The 24,298-nt window shown below is 33.1% G+C and overlaps 1 protein-coding gene across 9 annotated transcripts in view; it reads left to right on the top strand.

Annotated features, from left to right (window-relative positions):
- LOC128671464 (pseudouridylate synthase RPUSD2-like) overlaps positions 1–24,298 on the top strand; it is a 336,427-nt gene that overhangs the window by 173,828 nt on the left and 138,301 nt on the right. For 5 of the 9 annotated variants that reach the window (XM_053747994.2, XM_053748004.2, XM_053747945.2 and 2 more), the window contains exon 1: positions 7,529–7,761. The exons of the other annotated variants lie outside the window; for them this stretch is intronic. The gene's annotated coding sequence lies outside the window, so the exon portion shown is untranslated. Of the gene's footprint in view, positions 1–7,528; positions 7,762–24,298 lie in introns of those variants that run through there. 9 annotated transcript variants of the gene reach the window in all.

Raw genomic sequence — 24,298 nt, 5'->3', positions numbered from 1 at the left:
CAAACTACATGTTTGCAAAATTTCACGAAGATTGGTTGAGTAGATAAAGCGTAAAGTGGTGATAAACATATTTACTTCCGCATTTTTATAATATTAGTTAGGATTAGGATAAATCATTTTGAATTATATATATTCTAATATCTAAATTAAGTTAAATATATTTTTAAACAGTTTAAGCTTGTAAATTTTGTTGCAATTAATGTTTGATTGTTAGATTAGATTTTTATGCAATATTTATTTAATAAATTAAATAATTTCTATATTTATCGTCTAGTTTAAATAAATTTTCTTTAATCTCTTTATTAATTGACTCCATAGCCTAGTTCCGTACGTAAGACCTTCTTGCCTCTTAAATTAAATCAAACATTTTCCTTGATGATTCATCTTGAAAATAATTTATTCCACAAGCTGTTTTGACTTCGCTTCACAGTTTTATCATAATTACAATCAGATAATAACTAGACAATTACAGATACATTATTACAAGTTTATTTCACGAGAATATTAAATGTTAAGTTACATTGAATTCAAAGTAAATAAAGGTCATATTTTAAGTCTTAACTTTACAGATCAGAAAAATAAATTTACAACGATATTTCGTCTTCACCTTGGCCGACAATGTACGCAAAATGGAGATCTGAGAAATAGCCGATTTTGACTGGTCAGGTCAGTGTTAAAAATACGGAGAAGTAGCGAACGCAATGCAATGCGGGAGTGCCGGTAAAAAATGTAAACTCATGTTTTTGCAATTGAATAATCTGTTTGTCTTTGTCTTTTAAGTAAAAACTTTATATACGTTCCGCATTTTTGACATCTTACAAATTTTCGATCAGGTCACGTGTCCTGACGCGGGTTTTAACATTTTAGCCATTACAAAAAGTGTACAAGGCCGATAAATGATTTCACTTCAAAACTAAAAAACGAAATACTCAAAAACGTTCTAATTTTGAGAGAGTAGGAACTGAATCAACTATTTTACTTATATTGAGTGTAAATAAAAAACTCCTATTCAGACCCATTGTGCTGAAACCAGAGAGTATGGAAACAGTCCAGTTTTAGCCAAAATACAAATGATAGACCTCTCAAAGTTCAGATGGTCATTCGCGATCCATTTGTCTTAATTAACTGAAGGGAGTATTTCAATCGGCCAGTGTCGAGTTTCTGCTATTCGGGTATATAATTTAAAACACAAACTAAAATTTATAATTCAAATGACATTTAGAGCTGTTAATTTTAAGAACTAGTTTAGTAGATATGTTTGATCGAAATCGGTTCAGCCGTTCAAAAGTTGTAGCGAAATGAATATTGAAAGACGGAGTTTTTTTAATTTGTCAACAAAACTTGTAGGTTTTGTTAATTTTGAACATTTATGTTGTCTAGGACGATATGCGTGCCAATAGTCTTACAACTAAGAGTGCAGTGAACAAGGGGGAAAGCGGACTCTATGTTGGCGGAAGGAACCGGGAAACGCTGATGAGATGACAGAGAGATGTTTGCTGGCTGAGATATATACTCGTATTCTATACATACGTATGAGAGATCAATTTTGTTTTCAACTTTTGTTAAACTGACTTCGATTTAATAGTGAATTGTTTTTTTTTACATTTATGGTTGGTTATTTCTCTTTGAATTTACTATTAATTTTATAATTCTATAAAAAACTAGTGACGCCCGCGACCTCGCTCGCACAAAGTCGTAAAAATCCCGTTTTTCCCGTTCCTGTGAGAATATAGCGAAATCTTTTCTTAGTGCTCAAAACACTCCCCAGGGAAATGCCAAAACCTTCATGCCAAATGTCAGCTTCCTACGCCTGTACGTTGTTGGTCAGTCAGTCAGTCAGTCAGTCAGTCAGTCAGTCAGTCAGTAACGGAAGAGTTTTATAATATTGATTGTGACAACATTCAAATGTTTTTTGTTCTGTACATAATAGTCTTGTATTCGTACACGATTAATGTTCTCGGGTGATGCTTTGAACACAAGGTATTGGAAAGTAATAGGGACCTTTGCCCAGCAGTGGGTCAATAAATTTAAAAAAAAAATCGGATCACTAACAGATCAAATGATACTAACACAATACTATCTACGCCGCGCGATCAAGCATTTGTAAATTATAGTAGGGCTGGCCTACTTTTTGAATAATGATCTGGTTTCGACACCCCTGACCTTACCACCCCGTAAACTTGGCGTAATTTGTCACTAATAACAGGTACCGTCACTGTTCTAACATACTAGTTACACCACGTCACGCCATAGTATGGCTATAGAATAGATAGGTTTATTCTCATAAAATATTTTCCTTCATTCTTTACCGGAATGAAAAGTAGCCTGTGAATTTCTCTGTGCTCTTAATTTTATGTTCGTATAGACATACAGAGGAATTTTTGTTAGGAATTGAACAAATATAATTTAATTTGTTTTTATCCATGCTTAGTCCTCTATTCTACCAAAGTAATATCAGTGTCCTCAGATTAAACACATAATTTTTTTTTTACGACCTCGGTGGCGCAGTGCTAAAGTGCTTGCCTCTGAACCCGGGTTCGATCCCCGGTCGGGTCATGATGGAAAATTATCTTTTTCTGATTGGCCCGGGTCTTGGATGTTTATTTATATATTATGTATTTGTTATAAAATCATTAAGTTCCCATAAGTCTCGAACTTACTTTGGGGCTAGCTCAATCTGTGTGATTTATCCTAATACCTATATTTATTTTCGATATCACAGTCTCCATCACGCAAAGTCACCACATAAATTTACGCAGCGGAAAAATATCTACGGCAATGCAGTTCCGCCGTAAACGCGTATTGTCATAGAATAAGTTATATTACAGACTAGCGGCCCGTGCCGGCTTCAGTCGGGTAAAACCGTAATAAATTATATACCTAAACCTTCCGCAGATATCACACTATTTTTTAAAAAAAACCGCATCAAAATCCGTTGCGTAGTTTAAAGACCTAAGCATACTCACAGCGGAAAGCGACTTTGTTTTATACTATGTAGTGAAGGTATCTTCCCCGCTGATCCGTGGTGATACCATACAAGAATCGAAGCCTTAAAGTGGCACGATCGTTTAATAATTGATTTAATTGTCTACTCTTATGGATGTCTAGACCATACATATTCGTCCATACATTTGAGATACTCGTATCGCGCCGTTTAGTCTCATTCGTTTAGTCATTAATCTCGTATCGCGCCGTTTAGTCTCCAAATTGATAAAATTGTTATTCTATTATAAATATCATTAATGTATATTTAAATAACCTTTATACGTAAACTCGGATGGAGAGGATGAAGCACCAAGACCTTTTCTATTTCTAATGCCACATTTACAATCAGTCCTATTGGGCAGGGAAGTGAGCATCCCAGTGGGCAGCACGAATATGTAAATAGGTTACTAGCACTGTCACTGTTCATGTCACTGCCGCTTCCCAGCGCACACATGAGTGGAGTAATGAAAAACAATTACATTTTTAGAATTTTATGAAATTGAGCAGGTATTTAGGGAAATATTTCGGACAGCGGCAGGAGAAGTGGCAGCGGCTGAGTGTAAATGTAGGGTAAGAATAATATCACTGTCGCTAGACAGTTGTTGCCATTCCTTGTCGAAGGCCGATGAAAAAAACCCCTTGTGGGGACTATCGAATGATAGTGCCTAAACTCCGGCGTGGCACTCCCAGGTATTACCATAATTTTCTCATTACTCGACCCCAGCGCCTCAGTAGGGCCCTGTCGCCTGCCAAATTCTTCGTACAAACGCGCGACACGTTTCCACGGCAAAAATATTACTTGCCTCGTCATATGACACGCGTGTTTAGTAATAATTTGAGGTATATTTGATAAATATTTTGTTTTCCTTTCCTTCTTTCCAGACGAGTGCAAAAGCTATTATCTACCTCTAGATGCTAACTTGTTATATTGTATAACTAATCCAGTATTTTCTGCAACTCCCTTCGATTCGTCTACGACAATGGGCGGATGGATGAATTTCTTTTGGCATTTTTTTTCCTTTTATTAAAAAAAATATACTTTTTTTAAAACAAAAGTAATATTTTAGCTTTAATGTCAGTAACTATATTCGCACTTCAAACGATGTTAGAGCTATGTCTGTTATTTTAACTTCAAGACATCAAATTTATGCATGTTTTTGCAAATAAAAATACCTAATCTTTGTCTTTGTTAAATAAAAAAAATTGTTTAGAAAACTAAACTTGAGAGTTACATTGTCGCAATAGTCTATAGTATAAATAAGAGAGGCGCCTTAAATCCATATATTAAAACAAAGGAAGGTCGATCCGAAGATAATAATTACTTGAGTACTTGAACAATGATGCTCCGTGCAACGCAGATGTCAGAAAAAATGACCTCATCATAAGTTACTGCTTTTAAACAATTTGCCCGTCTCTTTAAGTGGCTGGAGGACGATTGTTCATCATTATCATTACAGTAATATAAAACAAAGTCTCTACCCGCTGTCTGTCCATATGCGTATACTTGGATCTTTAAAAACTACCCAACGGATTTTGATGCGGGTTTTTTAAATAGATAGTGTGATTCTTGAGGAAGGTTTATACGTGTTATTTATTATGGTTTAACCCGAGCAAAGCCGGGTAAAAACGGGCGGCTAGTTAAATATTAAGTTTGGTTTTATACACGTCTATATAAATAGGTAATTTATTCATTTAGCACTAAAGTTATTATTTTTTTATTATACCTAATTAACGTTTTTATTTTTTCATTTTTACAATTTGGCATGAATCACATGGATGAATCGATATCGTAACAGCTGCTTGACGTTATTTGATATTAATAGCTAGCAATAAATACTTTGAATAGTTTTTATTAGTCTATCTTTATAACAAAATAGCTGGGCCTCGGGGCGTCCCTTCCGTGGACATTTAGGGATGAAAAGTACCCAGGTTATATGCTACCCGTGTACCGAATTTCATAACAATGCAGTCCGTAAAAATTCCGTTTATGCGTGAAAGATTAACAAACATATACTTATACATACACACATATACATCCTCACAAATTTCGTATTCGCTTCGCTTTCGCATTTATAATATTATACAAGGAAAACGTGATTGAAAATTACTTCTGAAAATGGTCGATTTTGTTCACTGGCTCAGGTATTCTCGGTCTGTAGACCAGCGCGGGCTCCGATCCTGTTTCATAAATTTGACGAAAAATTTACATTTCGAAGTGACTTCTGAAAGTTTCTAACTTAGATCGCCGGATAAACTATCCTTTTCAAACAACAATAGCGACGAATTTTTACATCAACGTACACAAATTCATTGCAAACTCGCCATTATTACCGCGCCGTAAAGGTGGGTAACTTGTGTGCTGTTGACTGTACCAAACAAAATCGGTATTTTTCCTTTCAAGTGCTCATTACCACCGAGTTGCATTGCTTATTATGTGGTTATTATTACGTCACCATTACCACTGACCTTAATATTAAGGTCATTCGTTCCTAGAAAAACTTAATTAGTCGGTTTTTTTTCTCATTAATATAATGAAAGAGCATACTAGCTTGTTGACTGGAAGAAATCCTTTGATAGGATAAGTCCATCATTGTTTAAAAGGTATATAACTAGCACGTTGACTGGAAGAGATCCCTTTATGGGATAAATCCGCTATTGTATATTTATCTTCTGTTATACCTTTAACATGTGTGCTTTGAGCAATAAATACATTACAAACAAACTTTTTAATTACTGTCATGTCTTGATGGAAGGATGTGGAGTGGTGTAATATTTTAGGGCCACGCGCCCCGAAACATCATCGAGTCATAATATTGACGGCTTAAAATTAGTTCAATTAGGACCAGACATTGGCGTGAAGTGTTTATGAAAGGCTGACATGTTTGTTTCGTCTGTATGTAAGTGACGGCATATCGGTTAAACACCCATTATATGAATGTTTAATTTAGATTTAACTAGACTAGACTACACAGAAATGGACACAAAAGAGGTATGCAAATAGAGCGTGCTCCCCGCGTCCCGACTTCCTGTTACACCCTTCCGTCCCTTTTCATGAAATCACACGACATGATTTTTATTTCAATCCTACATATTGCAAAAGCGAGAGAAAAGATTCTGTGAAATTTTACGTATTTTTTTAAATACAAAAAAGTTTTTTTTTTATATATATACTTATATGTATTTTTATATGTAGCATGTATGATTTATAACACTTCATTTTATTTATTGACCAGTCGACATATTAGTGATGAAAAAAGTGTTATAGGTTAATTCCTAGTATTAAGAAATCATCCGCATAAAAGCTGTTGAACAAGCATAGCATTTTTCGTTAAGATATTACTCAATCGTGACGTCACGTTAGAGTATTTACTACGGAGCGTTTGGACGAGTCCAAAAATGTGTGATTTTATCTTTGTCATATCTTTGAAATTATTGTCATTGTCACAGTATTTTGTTCACTAGTGTCTCTAATAATATTAGGGCCTTTGAATAGTCACAACCAAACCTATTACCTAATAAGTACAATTTAACGCTAAAATCTTTCTCTACGAGTCTACTTTCGGGAAAATTGGAATATAACCTTTCTAATTCATAGACAAACATAAATATCGCAAGTTTAATTTCGTAGATATCTGAAAATAGAACATTTATAGAAGTTAATATAAACATTTCTGTGTTTACACTTTCAGACCCTTCGACGAAGACGCTCTCATTTGCGAAACAATAAAAATAGTGTTTTCATTTTTTTCCCATTGTTTTAAGTTTAACAATAGTGGATGTGTAGTTTGAGGTGAGTGAACGAAACAATCAGAAAATACTGGATTACTGTTTTATTTTGATTTGTGATTGTGAATGAAAATAAAATCGTTTTTCTTAAAAAAAAAACGCGGATTGAAACATTATGTTACTAAAATATTTTGTGATTCGATTCTTTTTGATGATTTTTATTGGGATTTTAAGGGACTTGTTCATAAATAAAACCTATTGTTCATATTCTCACTTGTAACTGTAGTTATTACATATGTATTATGACACCACTGTTGGAAAAATAGCAACCTTAATTTTCCGTTCCGATTAGAAAATACATAATTGTGAATATAAACCACGTATAAACCTATATGTAGGTTTTTGTTGGTAGTGCTTGTGTTTTTCATATAAAAATATTGTAACATAAATAAAGAAATAAAAAAAATATGATGATATTGCCAAATCTAAAATAGAATGTGGCTTGTCCAAAATCTAAATCATCCATAGAGGGTTCATTAACAGCAGGTGACATCGTTAAAATGCCCCGCTTCCTCAGCAAGAAAAGACATATTTCCATCCATTGTCCTACAACGCCAACTCACAATGCAAAATACATGCCTATTCATTCTCAGCTTTGTAATAACGCGCCCCTTCCTGAAAAAGGCTTCACCCCTAGGCTGAACCACGTGTGTCTCTTTCCATCTTTCACTAACATTCGGAAAACTCAATAGGCTTTCTCACTCTAGCAGCGCTCATCCGCGCACGCATTGCAGGTAGGTGATTTCCCGTTCAGTCGCTTTTTAGCTGCCGAGTGGGTAGGACGCGTTCTCGCGCTGCATATTTCCCGCGAAAATTTACGTGTTATTAACCATTTTTATAACAAATATATATTAAAAACATTATTAAATAATTTTGAATCGATGTGTGACGATTATTGAATTTTATCAGTGCAACCGTTTGTGATTTTTTTTTTGTCGTATTTTATCTCTGTTTGTGTACGGATTGTGATGAACATCCAGCTTTGATAAAGTGAGTATTTAATATATTTATGAGGCATAAGGAAGACTTCCGAAGGATAAATTTAGGATATTATCCTTAGATTGTCTATAGAATATTCATAATGCGAACCCAAAAGTTTCTTTCGTAAAAGTGAGATCCAGTCGATGGAACAAATGTGATGAATTAGGTCTAGAAAAATTTACGGATCGTTATTTAAAGAAACCAAATCATTTTCAAACCTTTTAAAAATCTGTGTTCGACATTTAAAAATATTTTTAAATGTTCTGTTTGTGTTGTTGGTTGCGGTTCTTACTGGGTAAACATTCGAATTTAGAATTTTTGACAATGAGACTCAAATTAATTCCCTTTAAGTTTATGCAGCCTTGATTTAATAACTAATTACCTGATTTAATTCATAGAAAACACGAAATAATTTCAATAGAAATGGTTTCCTTTTCCAATTATGTTTATTTTTATGTTGAACATTGCGGTTAGATTCTTAGAATTTGAGGATAATTTTAAATTTGACAAAATGTATTTTTTCTATTATTCCTTATTGCATGTGTAATAATATGTTATATAGTTTGTTTCTAATATGTAAAAGATTGTTTGTTTTGTTTGAAGATAATATCAAAACCAAAATATATAATGTATTTATGTTACATTTCGATGAGATAAAACCAAAAATAAAAAAAAAATCGGAGAATTTAATTTAATATTTCGAAGAATTGTATACTTCAATTATATTTTCCTTAAATTTTATCGTTAAAATCAATTGCATTTCAATAATCGTTTTAAACAGGCTTATAGTTATCGTAAAAAACGTACCTTTTGTTTAACGTTATTTTTATTATTTCCATGAATCGTGTTGTAGTTCCTAGTTGATGATCACACTAAAATGAATTGCGAATACGTTAAAAATGTAATTAAATTTATCAGTACCTACCAAAGACTTCCATTTTAATTAAAAGAAAAAAATATTATTTTATTTTATATATAATATATAAGGAAGGAAATCAGTTTTGCATTAAGAAAAATGCATATTGTAGATAAAATAAACTCTAGTTGCACTAATTTATCTATATCAGAGCCAATATTAAATTAAAACCGGAATTCTTATAATTATTTACTAACTAAAATGAACAGCTTTCCAAATTATTTTTTTTCTACTCAGCCAGTGTTTACTTTTTTTTCACAAATAATCGACGATCAAAAGCCAATATTTTTTATCAACTCCGTCACTATTTCTACAAACCTGCCAGTATTCCACGTGGAATCTTTTAAAATGTATTATCGTACACTGTAAAATCGTACGGCGCGCTCAAAGCACATGGAACTACCTATTCCCATAACGTTTGACTGCTAAAGACGAACTAGAAACACAGTCTATTTCAGTACACATCCGACTGCTCACGACAGATAGTTGGCGAACGAACTTTTAGTTTCACTATTTTATTTTTAAAAAGACATTCTTCCACTCAAACCTTTTGTTTCATATGTCTCGTGCTATAAAAAAAAATAACGCGCTCTTACTGCCAAGCAATATTTGAATTGTCTTCTAAGAAATTTATGGAGTAAATTATGTCGGAAACAGCTGGTTTGGTTATTAGTTAAATCCTTGTCTTTAATGAATTCTGTGTTATCGTTTGATTTTATGAATTTTATTGCAGTTCTTTAGCTTTGATCGGAATTATTCTCATCATAACTTGAATAAAATCTGACCCCAGTTGTGTTACCAGGTTACCAGTTGATAACACTAAGTAGCGAGGATGTAGTATTTGTATATGAAAATTTCGTATTCTGAAACCGTATTTATATTGGCAAAGAAAAAATATATTTTTATTTACAAGTAATTGCGAACATTAACCAAATCGATACATTGTGCTTTCCTTTGTTTTTTACAACAAAACATATTTTTAAATATTGGTCTTATATTATGTATAAGTAGGAAAAAACCCACATTTTTCCCAAAATCTTTGGGATATTAATGTTTAATTGCTGTCTCATAACCAAATTATTTCCAATCATATTTTTAGTTCATAACAAAAAAAGACAACCATTTCACAACTTAGCAGTACGTGAAATAATGTCGTCCAGCACCAACGTTATCGCGAGTTTACGTTACGTTTTTCGAACACGTTTTGATTATTTTTCCAAGCCACATATTCGCTTCTATAAACATATCTCATATATATTACGTTTTTTAACTGCCAGTTCCTTTACGATTGTTTAAAAACGGCCGAGTTGTTTTAGAAATCACGTTTGTTTGACTTGAAATTTGTGACGCCTCTGCTTAGGTGTTGGTGTCTAGATCAATGCCACGAAAAATAGTATTAAAAATAGTTTATAATTTACTAAGTATTAATTAAATGTTTAAGTTCATTGTATTTTGTTTATAGTTTTCAAAGAAATTTGTTGATTAATTGTCAATTATGTTACTCAACCTAATAAGAAAGTTAATAATTTTATTTTAAACCGGAAAACAATATGCCAAACCAGTCAATAAATGCTCAGAAATAAAATATTCATATATAAATCTATCACTATAATAAATAAATCTATGTTTTAAAAATTATATTAGTTTCGCATAGAAAAAAACGTTTTAATATCATCACAATTTTTTCCTCGATATTCTGGAATAATCGAGTCATTGAGATTTAAAGACAAGGAATGGACATCGATAATATTTATACCTAATTCGGACGAGTTGAACAAATTAAAATAGAGTCACGGATCACGCGAGCCGGCCCAACACGTGTACCTAGCAGTACAGAAATAACAGACCAACTTCATGTGGATTATCTGGACGGATTTTGTTCTAGTGTTGGAGACATTCTATTGTTATTTGTGCCAGCACTCACTCTTCGCGTTTTATTTTCATCTACATTATCGAATGTAAATTGGAGACACGTGTAAAGCTAATTTTGTTTATCACTAGGCAGGATTGTCACAGTCGATCATGTCAACGTACATTTCGAATACGACAAACGCTTGCTCCAACAAACTGATGGTGCAGACGTGGATGAACATACATTGCTTAGTGTGTGAGCATTTAATTATCGTATAGAAAAACTAGCAATGTACGTCGGAACCGCTAATTTCGGCGAACTTAATCTAAGTCTGTTGCTGGCTTTACGTGCATCTCAATTTGATATGATATGTACCGTCGGAGTTTAGAGTGTGAAGAATATTTTTTTGTGGTACAACACATTTTAGAGTAGGTACCGATTTTGTAGCTCTGCTAGGTGTTTGTAAGCTTGGAAATACCGATGAATCTTTTTTTGATCTTCTTCAAAGAATAATTAATGTAACCAAACAATTAAATGTAATCTTTTATTAATATGATTATACAGTTTGAATGTTTATCTGTATAAGTATATGTTATATCGTTGAGTTGAGTTGGTATCTCACAACACAAGTGTCGAACTTAAAGCCTACTCAAGCTGAGTGATTTTTCCATTATACATATTTTTTATTGATTATTAGATATCCTAGTGATGGCTAATTATCTTTGTAGAATTTCCATAAGACCCGTCAACATATATATATATATATATATATTAATATGCATGTTCCCAATACAGGATGCAGTAAATATTACTTATTTGCGACAGTAATTGCTTTTCCGTCAGCTAAGCAATGACATCTGGCCACTAGCACACAGTGGTCTACCTTCAGATTCCTCAGTTAGGTTTTTAGTCCATCGATTGTCTTCCCTTTTACGATGCATAATAAATATAAATAATAAATATATTAGGACAAATCACACAGATTGAGCTAGCCCCAAAGTAAGTTCGAGACTTGAGTTATGGGATACTAACTCAACGATACTGTATTTTATAACAAATACATATATATAGCGAAACATTCAAGACCCGGGTCATTCAAAAAAAAGATCATTTTCCATCATGACCCGACCTCTCGATTCAGTGGCAACTTTACCACTGCGCCACCCGAGCTCGTCAATGTACGAGGTCGTGCATGTTTTTCCAACTGCATATTTCTTTTTATACGAATACATACAAAAGGAGATTTATGTTTTCAAGTATTATATTTTTATATTACAATATTAAATTACTCCAACGTCGTTACTATTCGCAGATACATAGTGGTTTTTTAATCAACGGCAAATTTTTTACAATATGATTACAGGATGTGTGTAAAAAACTATGTTTATTTATTCGTATACATATACAAAAGAAGTTGTTTGAAAGGAACATACGTTTTCGACTTCCCATACTACATAAGTCCGATCAGTTGGGAGAGCCAAATTTATCACTTGCGTATAAAATTTTATACATTATCCGGGGTTATGTAGCATAATCTATGATGCGTTGTAAACTGCAGTCATATTTTCATTTTTTGAAGAGATGTGATCTTGAGGATCTTATGGGTTTTTCGGGGAGCTTCAATAAAAGCAATCGGAGTTCACTTCATCAGTTTTCTCTATTTTTTTCTGAAGGTACTTGCATTTCAAAAAATCGTCATCACATAATTTCGAGGGAACGCGTCGATCGCTCAAACGTTTTCATTTGTAAATTTGCTTAAAACCATCGAAAAAAATTGGAGAAAATTGATAAACTTTCACTTCGATTGCATGAGAATCGAGCCTCATGCTGCTTAATTTTCGATGATCCTCAACACATTATAGACATAAAAGTCTCAGTAACATTGTAGATATAAAAAGTCTCGAACAATACCTATCTTGTTCAAAGACCTTGAGTGGAGACTTGTAGAGGATGTACGTCAATTGGACGGCACGATTACATACACTTGTATATCTGTCTGTAGGTATGTTGTTAGACGAATTGGTTATTTTCAACTAGTTTTTTGTATTGGCTGTGTTATATAGCATTTTTAACACATTTATTGACGTCACTTCTCTTGCAGATATCAGTATGTTTTCTGGAAGTAAATTTCATCAAATTCTTGCATCGAAATCCCTTTCGGCCAGGGCCTTATGGTTTAGAAAAGCGATTTATTATCACAAAAACCTTAGATAATTCATATATTTGTGTCTTTGCAAATTGAAATATGTATTCTCGTCTCTCTCAACGCATGTCTCTCGACTCCTGGTTTCATTCGGAGTTGTGACGCCCCGAAAGCCAGGGCCAGCGTTAAAAAAACTAAAAATTTTGAAGACTGACAACCGGCCACCTGCTTGACGTTAAGACTTCTTGGGAATGCTATTGTTAACTATCGGCTGCCTAGGCTATGTCTCTTAGTCGTATGATATCCACAAGAGAATATGGGGTGGTTGTTTCTCCAAAATTGGAAATATATATTCGTTAATTTGGATATCTACTCGTATATTATATGATATTGTTAGTAATAAAACTTTATTAACAACATAAACTGGTACGGCGAAGATATCATTGAATATAAACATCCATTAAATTTCGTCTCACGCAAAATTTCCAATTTTCAACAATATTTACCATTTGGCTTACTTCCATGGGTAGAATAATTATATTTATTGTTAGTACTAGTATATGTTATTACTGAAATATAATTATATACTTTCATTACCTGACTGTGTTAGCGGCTTTGTATTATTAATAATAATTGCATACGATACAATACAATATAGTTGGTGGCGAATGAAATGATTTCATTGGGCTTTCAATAATTTTAAGAGTAAAATATTTTATTTAGTATTTGTGGAAATACAAAAACATTGAGCTTGCTAGAGAAAAGTGTATGACGTGCAAAAGGGCGGCATCATATTATGTCAGAAGAAATGTCAAAATAGACTTTGACAGTTATAAAAAAAGGTGAGCTTCACCAATAATAATATATTATGCCAATCTGGCGTGACTAATACAGATTAAATTAATACTCGTATATTAATATTTAGTTTTATTAAAAATCAACTCTTTTGTTAGTTATTGTTCAGGTTTTCCTTAGATGAGTACTGCAAAGAAAACATTAAAACTAGTGTTGGCAATTTTAAACAGGTTTTTTGCGTAAACTTTACAATTGAATCTCAGGAATGAGTTCATATCGCACCGCGATGCTACCGATAGTTAATACAATTCGAACCACACTGTCCTTGAAGCGATGATCCTCAGTGGAGTGGCTCGGCGTAGAAGTTGACCGCAGGGTTTTCTTACCCTCCGAAAAGTCAGCCGATAAAAGAAATTCTCGGTAATAGGACGTCTTGCCCAGCAGAAGAAACCTAAAAAGAATTTTGAATTGAATTTCTAAAGAAAATTGCATTATTTTATGTGTTACCCGTGTACAGGACACGGGTAACACATAAAATAATGCAATTTCTTTAAATAGGTAATAGAATCTGCAATTAGTTATTATACAAGGAAGGAAACAATTCGAAATGGAGTCCGGACTGAAAATCCTAGGAATATAATGCCATGAAGTTAGCCACCTTCCGTCAAGGTCCGTCATTCATTCAATAGCTTCATTTGCCGCCGGTCGCTGTGAGAGCATAAGCAGAACGTGGCAACTAACATTTTCCAAGAAAGTGGTTAAAGAATAATTAAATTATTATTAATTTTAGGGAAGTATTGGTAACGAATCGTTACATTATAGATAATCTACAACCTTATAATTTATTACGTTGTTTGTTAGACTGGAAACCATATTTTTGTCATTAAAACCGGATTTATCAGGCCAATAATTGACGGAAAATATAGGAGTAACAATGATTTCATTTAATTAAACATCGTATGAGGAATGAGGAAGATTACAAACCAACAGTTGAATATAAAAACATATGAATAATATTTAAAATAAATTAGATCACGTTGAATGAAGTTCAAGCAAATATAAAGATCAAAGACGAAACAGTTGTTCAAATACATATTGAATTAGAATTGAATGGATGTTTTGAAAATATCACGACCTAATTGAAAATCAAATAGTTTATAACAGACAAAGGAAATTGGCCTTTAATAATAACTCTAGAGGAAATAATTATTATAATTTATCATATTCATACTAGACATTTTAACAAAGCCATACAATTTTTTTTGGTTGATTTAAAAACACGTTAGAAAATTGTCTGTTTTAACCAGAAAATTTTAGTACTCAATAAATATAATTAAACTAGCTGTCGCCTGCAACTTCTCCCGCGGCAGACTTGTAATCTCGGGTAATTATGTGTATTACAATATTATCAAAATCGGCAGAGCGGTGTAACTGAAAGCGTGATAGCCAGACAGACTTTCAGATCTATAATATTACATACATACTTTGATCGAGTGGTAGCATGAGCTATATTCACCCTAATATATTTCTTATTCTTCTCTTGAAGATCATATTTGATGCTATTCAGAATCCTCACGTTCTATCTCTTTTCCTTTTAATCTATTTTAACCCCCGACGCAAAAATCTGTCTGTGGCATCGTAGCTCCCAAACGGATGAACCGATGTTCGTTTAGTTTTTTTTGTGTCATAGATAATTTTATCCCGTGTGTTCTTAGTCATGTTTCATGAAAATCTGTTCAGCTGTTCAAAAGTTGTAGCGAAATGAATATTGAAAGTCGGAGGTAATTTAATTTGTCTAACAAATCAATTTGTTAATTTATTTGTTTATGCATAATTAACAAATTTATGTATGTAATGACATATTTAATCAATTACCCGTAAGTACTTCGTTTTGTCGACAACGTGTGTGGCCTATGTGAACGATTTATAATTATCTATTATAAAGAGGTAAGCGTTTGTGAGTTTGTATGTTTGAGGTAAATCTCCCAAATTACCGAAGCCATTTCAAAAATTCTTTGACCTTTAGAAAGGTACATAAGATTGCTATAGGCTATGTTTTATCTCCAAATTCCCACGGGAGCGAAGCCCGGGCTTGTCTAGTATGTAAATAATTTGTCTAGTATACATATTGAGGTCCGATAGAACGTAAATTATATAAAAAATTAAATAAACCAATAAAAAAATTTAGGTACTCTACATATAGTTGTGAAATAAAAAAAGTCCAGGCAACCATTCGTGTTATTTGCGTTAAAAAAATATATTCTAGTTACTCGATGGCATAGTGAACAGCAATTGACTGCAACTGGACATAATTAAGCTAAAAACAGCTAAGCGCAAATCGAAAATATGTTTGAGGTTCTGTATTCTATCTGTGTTGTGTTCAAATTTTATTTATGCTATGTTAATTCAAAATCTTAATCAATTCCTACAGCTACGTAAACTAGGTGCTCCATGTCTGTTGTAGTCTGTATGATTATTTATACTCTGTTAGCGACCCGTCGCGGCTTCCCTCGAGTAAAACATAATAAATTATACTGTGGTTTCTGAGGAAGGTGTATAATAGGTATACACCTTCCTCAGAAACCACACTATTTATTGGTATAAACCGCATGAAAATTCGTGCATTCGTTTTTGAGTTTGTCGCGAACAGACAGACAGACGCAGTTGATGACTTTGTTTTATAATATGTATGTAAGAGTTACTTTTGAGACTGCTTGAATTATCTGTGTCATTGTGTACATTATGATGTGGTTGTTTGTAAACATGAGGTATGTCAGATGCCTTTAGGCGACTTGAATAAAATCCGATACCAGTGTTAGCGGTTACACACTCGATAAGAAATTGGTAGCTGGAGCCGAAAGCTCCTTAAAATTTTCCTCGGAAAACCATTTTTTTGTCTGTATAATACCAAATCGTGTTAATTCTGGTTTCATTTTCAAATTTAACAGAACGGAACCCTAAAAAACTAGTCCGAGCTACCGGCCACATCTGGAATCCGTTGTCCATTCCGCCGCGGGATCAACGGATCTTGTACATTATCTAAGTGCCTGTTCTATAATCTGACTGTACCGTTTGCAAAATATATATATATAGAAATATATATATTACATATTATTCTCCTTTCGATGAGTTTTTAAATCTTTTTTTTTCATTGTTATTTTGTGCCAGCACTGGCATAATTCTTCGTTTGAATATTATTACGATGACATCGTTTAAAATATTTTTTTTTTGTGAAACGGAATTTTTGTGTATTTGACACATAGATCAGTTCTATGTTGCAAGATAATTAATAGTCCACTTCCTGTTACATCTATAAATATTACCAATGAGATATTTTATACTTGGAAACTATGGAAAGTTTTGAGTGTTGATTGGCAAAAGGAACACGGGCTGTTTAAGAACATACATTTCACGTTATATACCGACGACGGTTGGCTGAAGTTCTCGGATACATAATTCTATTTGCGACATTACAGTTAAATATTTTAGACTTGACAATGTGTAGAATATTTAAAACAAAGTAATGACCAATCAGCGCCTCTTATTGTTCAATCATCTTGTTGGTAGTTTCAAGAGATACATTGTTACGATTTTTTAAAATTGGGTTCAGCACCGTGTTATGATGAAAAATTTTAAAACTTTCGCGTATACAACTATGAAAACTGTATGAAATTTAATTCAATATGTTTTGTGTTTGTACTTACTTAAACATTAAAACTTGCAAAATTGTTATACAAACTTTGACTATTGGTCTAGTCTTTTTAATTCTCATATAATTTTTACGACATACATCCGTCATAGTTTTATTAGTACACTTTATAGAGAAATATTAATATTTAATGGTACTAATGACATTGTGAAGAAATAAATGTTTTTCAATAAAAAACAAACATTAAATTAAACATTTAATTATTTCCAAAGGAAGTCGTACCGTAGAAGAAATATGTGAAAACAGTACACACGTTCAACAAATTATTACTGAAATGATAAAGCGACATTTCACATTAATCTCGTATCTATTTGAAGTTAACAAATAATAAAAGTGACAGGTCAACACGCCAATATGACATATTTAAAAAATTTGCAATTAACAACTTACTTTATTTACAAAAAGTCGATGTTTTAATAGATAAAAGTAATGAGACCTAATCGAACATGAATTGAATGTAGAAAATCAATTGCAATAAGCTGTACAACAAACTTATATACTGCCTTATACTAGTCCTAATAGCGAAGCATAAATTCATAAAAATATTTTAACATTTTTGCTGACCATACCTTGCTGAACTAACGAAGTACCGACAAACAATCCTAAGTATGCCACCGAGAATATTTCAAAGTACATAAAATAGTTCAAAACGCATTTCCGTTCAGTAAATAGCTCTGGTAAAGTAGAATGTGTCAATAGTGAACATTTAATAGCATTAGGCTGGTGATCTAGTGGCGCTGTGATCTAAAAGTCCCAGGTTCGAATTCTACTCGTGCCACATGAGTTTGTATACCAATCTGATTCATGTATCTGTGTGATTTTACTTCTCATGTTATTTCTGAATTTTTCCCTTCATTTAAAGAACTTTAGTTTTTTCTTAGCGGACTGGTTTTTATATTCAATGAATTTTTACACCACGCGTACTCGTGCCATGACGACTTTGTAACATAATTGAAGCTAGATCCATATTTTTCACATTACCAGAGCTTGTACTATTGTACTCTGTCTCGTTCACTCAAATTAACTTGGAACGACAGAGATAGAAACATTGACCTTCCCCATTTATCTTTAATGTGTTATACGGGTTAATTGCATATACGGGTTTTATCTTCTATCGCGTTTTACCGCCAAAATGTAGCAGGAGTTAAGGAAAATAGTTTGCAGTTTATTTTATTTGGGTAATAAGTTTAAATTATTATTAGGTTAGTCGTATTCTGAAGTACCTAATGAGAGTTGGTAATTAGTAATTCCTTTGAATCCCTTAGAGATCTTTGATTTGATTTGTCTAGACTAGACTTTCAAGATAGTTTTTAGATTCTAAAAACAGCTAACTTTTAGATTCTAGTTTTAATAATTTAATAATAGTTTTCCAAGAGATTTGATTTTTTGATGAGATATAATATTTATTCTGCAAATATAAATATCTTGATAGTTTATTTTTAAATATATAACCGCAAAGATTTTACGTAAAGTAATAAGTAGGGTATTTTAGAGTACCTTATTTAGAATTCAGTTTCGCAGACTGAACGAGAGCTATTTCTTAAAGTTCTATATTGTCTATTATAAGTAACAATTCGAGGAATAATCCGTGTTGCAAAAATAAAATTAGCAATTACGTTCGACTTAAAAAATCCTCATTAGCGAATACAAAATCCGAGATAGCATCCAGCCAATTAAGTTCAAAGAAAGGCAGAAAAAAGTCATGTCTTAACCCAAAAATAATAAAGATACAGAAGTGATACTATGTTAATTGCGTTCTATATAATTTCAATGGCAATGTGTAAGCATGCTGGAACATGATTTTTTTTAGTTTTTAAACTTGTCAGAAATTGTTGTCGCGGCGACTAGTAGATATATCGTTCTTATATGTGAGATTATGAGACTTGCAGGAATGAAACCCAGCTTTGTTTCTAAGTTTTAGGTTTAATTGTAAAGTTGACAGGATGTAAAGTATAAAATTTACTAGGAAAGCAATAAATTAGCCTACAGTTTCAATTCTATCTGTATGACAAAACCTATCGAAATTTTGTTTTTGCATGTTACAGTAATTGGCATCAAACGACACACCAAAGTATTAGTAGTTTTTTTTTATTCAATCTTTATTGCATGAAATACAATACTAGAAAGTACAAGAGGCGGGCTTAATGCTATTGTCAAACAGTCAACCTTTTCTTAGTTACACATCCTATATTTTTAAAAGTATTTTATTGCTTAGCCAAATTCGGAGAGAGTGACCTCTCGTTGCCATACATAAAGGTTGTAACGTTTTAATAAAACTTAAGTGTCTACCTCTGCGCGCTCCATATGTTGTGTCACATATTATCGCGGGCAAAGTCACGGTTCGCAGGTAGTATGTAACGAACATCGGTAATTTATCAAGGATTCTTGTAAGATAAAGGATTTACTGGCCTTTAGCTTATTTATAGGTAAAACAAATATTTATGTTTAAATGCGCAGCATTGGGTGCAGTTTTTTAAGTAGTATAAGATTTATTAATATAATTGGCTGATAGGTAAAATGGTGTTTTTTTTTTACATTAGAATATGAAAATGTTCACAATATAGGTTTCTATGATTTTACAGAATAGATGCTTATAATTTTACTTCGACATTTATAAAATTATTTCATTTTCCATTGTGTAAACATAAACGTCAAATTCACATAAGTACATGTGAAATACACTAATTCACACCCATGTATTATAATAGTATATAATCATAGATAAAAGAAAAATTTATATGTAATATATTTTTCCTTTCTGTATAGGTACCATTATTTATATGCGAAGTTGCCACTGTGTTATCACAGTTGCATAATAAACCTGTTGAGAATCGAAGCACATGACTGAGCCGGTTTTGAGTTATTTTTGCGTAACTACAGATAGCGATGCGCAGTCAAGTGCGACGGTAACATTACGAATTACGAGTTTATATGTATCATGGTAAATAATTGTTTTTGTATATTTTTATTGGATTTTAATAAGTTTTTAAAAGGAACTAATGTTTACACATAAAACTTTAAGAATCGTTATTTACTTTTTAATCCCCGAAGACAAATTTTGTCTTAAATAACTCCTTTTAAAGGAGTTACATGTTTAACTTGTCTAGGTATGTATCTGTGCTTATGTCCGTGGCATCGTAGAAGCTCGTAGAAGAGTAGAAGAAGTAGAAGATCGTAGAAGCATGATTGAACTGATTTTGTTATAGTTTTTTTTTTATTGGGAAGAAAAAATTATTGAGTGTTCTTAACTACGTTTTGAAAATGTGCGTTCAGCTGTTTGGAAGCCATCAGCTCTTAGCCTATTTAGATTTTATGATAACAATTTACATAAGTGACATCGACATTACGCTATTTCACTCGAGTCAATGGTAATGAGTGAGAAGGAGCGATCATGTTACTCGTCAAATGTCTACGTTTTACGTATTCTTAAAGAGTTTCAAACTTTTGTTTTATATGTATTTGAAACCTATGATACCGAATACTCTGTTTATTGGACGGTTAATGAAGCGCATCGCGACGGAGCAGTGATGCTGTATCTAACGTAGGTAATATATTGTAGCTGTAGTACACGGAAATATACGCAAATGTCAATAAACCCGATTAACCACCCAAACTTGTTTCAAAGTGGACCAGCCTCCGTCGGGTTAAGGTTGGACATAGCTTTTGAAAGCTTATGCTTATGTGGCTTATGTAATATTATAAATTAATACATAAATTGTATGCCTGCAGGTAGTTTTACAGCGTCGAAGATAGTTTAAAAAAAGAAAATAATTATAATTATTTTTTTCTTTAAACTATTATAGTATATAATACATATATATAAACTAGTATATAATACAAAAATTATATGCCTGCAAGCAGTTTTACTTATGTATTAATTTATAATTGCAAACCTGCGTGATATAATGCTATTTTATATAAAAATTTTCTTTGCAAAAAATTGTATTTTGTTAATACAGTTAATAGAAAAAATCCAGCGGATTTGTCGTTAAAGCGGAACAGACTGACGCGTTTGTAATATTAGTATGGGTGTTATTGTTATTTGCGATTTTGCGAGTGTCCTGGAGTCCTGAAACTCAGGATTCTACCTTATTAAATACAATAATAAATAAGTAAACATTTTTTTATTTTTTTTTTCATATAACACAAACTAGGACTAAAAATCAACAAGGCAAGCTGTCAATACATTTTTGAACGCCATTGTCAGCTTCGTGGATCCTGACAATGCCGCCTTCGTGACAGCATGGGTGTTTATTGGAAATGTTCACAGAGGACACAGTTTAAACTTAATGCAAAGCATTGTCTACCGGTTCACCTGTCTATTATCACCTCTGGTGTTAGTGTTAGCATATTTGCATACTGCAGAATCGCAAGGTTGCAAGATTGATCATCTGTTGATAGGATCTCGTCTATTCCTGGCGCCCGCGCAAATCTGGGTTCAAATTTAATTATACATCGTCGGGTTTGATATCAAGATGAATTACTGAATTAACCCAAGGCTGATCGATAGGTATTTTGGATGCTGCGAAGTATGTACCTATTAAGATTTTTGTAGATGAAAATAATTTTGGAAAGTGTGAAATCAGGTCAAAATGTTGGCATTTGATGGCATCCCGGTTTCGTTAGGGGATGTGGAGCTGCGAAGCCCGGAGTCAGCGTAGAAAAGCTGGTAAAATTATTCAAATTCGGTTGTGTGATTTTACAACCGGCCGCCTGTCTGACGTGAACCCTCCTTGGCAATGCTATTTTGCCAATCAGCCGCCTAGGCTGTGTCCATTAGTCGCCTCGTACAATATCCACGGAAGGACGACCTCTGTGGCGCAGTGGTAAAGTAATTGCCTCTGAACCGAGAAGTCCCGGCTTCGAACCCCGGTCGTGTCATGATGGAAAATGATCTTTTTCTAATTGGCCCGGTCTTGGATGTTTATCTATATATGTATTTGCTATAAAATATAATATCGTTGAGTTAGTATCCCATAACACAAGTCTCGAACTTTCTTTGGGGCTAGCTCAATCTGTGTGATTTGTCCTAATATATTTTTTTATTTATTTAGTAAATTTTCCGAGAAAGAATAACGAACATAACACAAACATCCTCACAAACTTTCGCATTTATAATATCAGTGTATAGTGTGGATAGTTCAGTGCTTAGTCTAGTGCATTATGAACATATGTTTTCACTGCAGACTTCACGACACGACCATAAAACACACCTGCATTGAGTGACATTGTAACGCTAAGTGTGGCTCGTGAAAATTTATTTTGCGGGTAGTTCAGTTACTGGCGAAAGTACCTAATTAGTTATCTTATTGAAAATAATTACATATTTTATTTATAAGATGCATACATGTACTTGACATGTATGCTTCTTATAAATAAAATATCCCTTTGATGTTTCCACTGTGCGGACTGTGGATGTGTATGCATGCATTCTGTCAAAAACTTCTCGGTACATTATCATCTAAACTTGAACATATAGTCATCTCTCTATAATTTGAACGTGTAAATTTCCATTTTTTTCTGACGATTTGACTGTTCTTTTACAATCAACCAAAAAGAGCTGACTGCAATATCACGCCAGTTTTAAAGATTTCAGTTGTCAAGGCGTAATATCCCTTAGTCGCCTCGTACGACATCCACGGGAGGATACGCAGTGGTCCTATTCCAGGGCGGGATCTCAGTTGATGGAAGACTGGACTCCTACAGATTTCCATATGACCTGTAAACGACATTTCCTTATGGGATGTTTCGATGTGGCTTAATGTATTTATGGTTATTAAAACAGTCAATATTAGATTATCGGACTAAACTAACGCTTAATAGGCTACCACCATAGATTTACATATTACTAGATCCCGCATATACTACTCGTAATCTACACTGATATTATTAAACTGTGTGTAATTTTTTATCCCGAAATTTCCAGTATGTGTGGTAATCTTGATATTTTATTCTAAATGTGCACGGGAGCGAAGGTTCGAGACGCAGTTAGTATTTTTACAAGCTTTTACATTCACCTGTCCCGACGTTTCCTTAAATAAAACTTGTAATAAGCTTAGTCGAGCCTTCGTTTATAGTTTTACAATGACTACAATTACATGACAAATTGTAATTTATTTTGTTTAACTTTTTAACTTTATTGTTTAACTTTATTGTTTAACTTTATTGTTTAACTTTTGTCTTGTAACTATTTCGATTCAAAATAAAAATGCGAAAATGGGTTCTAAAAAATGTTTTGATAGTTAAAATCGATGACAGAGGTGGAAAATACTCGACACGGCGACAAAAATTGGTCGTTTGCGGTATCTAACCTTACCTAAGTCTATAGCTGCCCATCTCTGGCCACAGCTGTAAGTCGCAATGGTCCACATGTTCTCAAACTAGTATGTAAATGGGTTCTTGTTAACACAGTCTTGGTGGAATGCTAATTGAATCAATAGGTCTTGTTGGCTGTTACGTAATCCCATATGGCGCTGATAGTAAAAGGGGTGGATTATCTTGTATTATTTAATTGAATGTCTTAAACTCTTTTTAAACCCCGACGCTAAAGGAGGGCTGTTATAAGTTTAACATGTCTGCCTGTGGCATCGTATCTCCCAAACTGATGAACGGATTTTCGTTTATTTTTTTTTGTGTCATAGATAATTTTATCCCGAGTGTTCTTTGCCATGCTTCATGAAAATCGGTTCAGCCGTTCAAAAGTTGTAGCGAAATGAATATTGAAAGTCGGGGGATTTTTAATTTGTTTAACAAATTAACTTGTTATGTCCAATGTAATGTTAAAGTTTGTAGACATATGTAAAACATATTTTCTTCAATTGATTTCTTCAAGTGTTGTAATTGTGCAGGTCAATAAGTAAAAATATGCAGTTACTTTTCTATTGTTTACGGCGCAGACATACCAAGAGAAACCTGGCAAAGGTTGATAGCAAGCAAGTTTATTTGTTAGTCAAATAAAAAAACCCCGACTTTCAATAGGTATTCATTTCGCTACAACTGCTTTGAACAGCTTAACGATTTTGTACAAACATATCTAAGTACCACAGCATAAAAATTTGCTATCAAATAAAATAACCGCATCCAAATCGGTTCACCCGGTGATGAGCTACGATGCCACGTACACAGACAGAG

Source organism: Plodia interpunctella, chromosome 1, assembly GCF_027563975.2.
Source record: "Plodia interpunctella isolate USDA-ARS_2022_Savannah chromosome 1, ilPloInte3.2, whole genome shotgun sequence".
Lineage (NCBI taxonomy): Eukaryota > Metazoa > Arthropoda > Insecta > Lepidoptera > Pyralidae > Plodia > Plodia interpunctella.
The sequence above is the reverse complement of the archived record's forward strand: the minus strand, read 5'-3'. Positions and strand labels throughout refer to the sequence as shown.